Source organism: Nannospalax galili, unplaced genomic scaffold (assembly GCF_000622305.1).
Source record: "Nannospalax galili isolate Female #2095 unplaced genomic scaffold, S.galili_v1.0 scaffold3041, whole genome shotgun sequence".
Taxonomy (NCBI): domain Eukaryota; kingdom Metazoa; phylum Chordata; class Mammalia; order Rodentia; family Spalacidae; genus Nannospalax; species Nannospalax galili.
The window spans coordinates 48,667-50,772 of NW_008345233.1; the positions used below are offsets into that span (position 1 = coordinate 48,667).

Consider the following 2,106-nt stretch of genomic DNA (forward strand, 5'->3'; position numbering starts at 1 on the left):
AGAACCCGCAACACCTAAAGTACAAATCTACTATCTTCCATCCAGGCAGGAGGTCCCTGACAGTTCTCTAAGCAAGCATCCCACTTATTAAGACTTCCCTCAAACATTCATTTTGAGAGCTCCCCGCCTTGCCCCTACATCCTTGGCGCCAAGTGGTAAGGTGGGAGAAAGCTCACACAGACGTCGAGCAGGGCTTGGTCACGCCTAGCAGTCTCGGTTTCCCACCGTCCCAGGAAAACAGCAAGTGTGGGAGCACTACCCTGCGTGGAAGGCGCTGGCCCTTTAAAGGCGCTCGCTTCCTGCGCCCTCGGGCCCTCCCTCCCCGCATCTGGCTCCCGCCCCGGCCAAGGGTCACTCTTGAACTTTAGGTCGTCCAACTGAGACCTGCGCCAAAGCTCCCCAGGCCAAGGCCACGGGTTTGCACGAGTCCAAAACGCTGCTTCAGACTAGGGCACGCTCGACCACTTATAGAGGGGGCCACTTTGAATAAAAACAAAACCCAACTGAATGTGCGCTACCCTCCAGGCCCCCGCCGCGCCCGGACCTGCAGTCACTCGCGCGTACTTTTCCCTCCCACCTGCAGCCGGGGGTCCCCGGGGCCCCTAGTAGCGCCTCAGGTGGCGGGCCCAGCGGAAATGCTGCGGACGAACACCGATGGGCGTCGGAGTGAGGGCGGAGAGCAGCCGCCCTGCCCCTCGCAGTCCCGGGCAGCAGGGGAGAGCCCTGCGGGTGACTCTGGCTCCTCTTTCCAGCTAACTTTGCAGCCTGCCTGGACATCCAGCTCCCGCCGGCTCTCTCCACTCCCGAGCTCCCCAGCGAGCCCTTGCCCGTCCCGCGGGAGCTCCCCGCGCGCCCGCCTGGTCCAAAGCACCCCCACACCCGCCACTAGGCTACCCCGGGATCAGCGCGTTGTGCCAGGCTGGCCCGCCCGCCGCCGCTCACCTTCCAGCCCGCCGAGCTGTTGCTGTCGCCCTTATCCTTGAAGTAAGGCACGCTCTTCACCATCCACTCGTAGATCTGCGACAGCGTGAGCCTCTTCTCGGCCGAGCTCTCGATGGCCTTGGTGATGAGGTCGGCGTACGACAGGTTGCCCCACGCGTTGCGGCGCGACGAGCTGCTCTTCCGCGGCTGTCCCGCCAGCGGCCCCGCGGCGGCCGGGGGCACCGGAGGATGCTGCGACAGCGGCCCGGGCGGCGGGGGCTGTGGCGGCGCCGGGTGCACGCAGCCCGCCTCGGGGCCCTGGAAATCCCCGCACAGCCCCCCGCTGGCCGCAGCTGCGGCCGCCGCTACCGCAGCCGCCACGCAGCCGGGCGCCCGCACGAAGTCCTCGCTCTCCTCCAACAGGCTCAGGTTGCTCATGAAGTCGGCGCTGACAGAGGCCGACGCCAGGCTCGCCGTGGCGTCGGGGTTGGCGGCCGCGCCGCCCGACGGCGCCGGGCTGGAGGTGGCCGAGTTGGACTGGCTAAACTCCGGCCTGGGCAGCGGCCAGGTGCACGAGCGCGGCCGAAGCAGCGGCTCGAAGTCCGGGTCGATCTCCACCACCTGGGGCGCTTCGGCCATGGTGACCCCCGCCCCTCCCCCACCGCCACCAAGTCCGGGAGACGCCGACCCGAGAGCCGCTCCGAGATTCGGGGCCGTAAGCCGCCGCCGTCCCGTGCGAGGCGCGGCCGAGCGGACGGATGCGCCCAGAACTTAACTTAGTGCCCTGTGCCGTGTCCAGGCTCCTCCGGGTGCGCCGGACCGATGGGTCGACGGCCCAGGCCGCGGGGCCCGGCGGCTCAGACTGCGCGCTCCTGCTAACTGGGCCGCACACACGAGGGCGGAACGGATGGACGGATGGACGGACTGACGCCGCTAGTCGCTCGCTCTCCGCGGCCGCGCTGCTGCCTGTTGAATGTGGCGGCGGCGGGGACTGCAGCGACTCCGCGGCCGCCAGACTTACGGGATCTGCTGCCACCCCCCGCCCGCGGCGGCGCGCGCACCGCCCCGCCCCTGACTGACACTGTGGTGGGCCAATGGACTTGCGGCTCCTCCGCCAAGGCAGCCAATGAGCTTGGGGCTGAGTGGGTGCTGCTTTCCCTCTGGGAGGCGGCAATGGGTGGGGGG

The 2,106-nt window shown here is 68.7% G+C and overlaps 1 pseudogene; it reads right to left on the reverse strand.

Annotated features, from left to right (window-relative positions):
• Positions 1-885: 885 nt before the first annotated feature.
• LOC103740753 lies at positions 886-1,703 on the reverse strand (annotated as a pseudogene).
• Between the last annotated feature and the right edge of the window lie 403 nt (positions 1,704-2,106).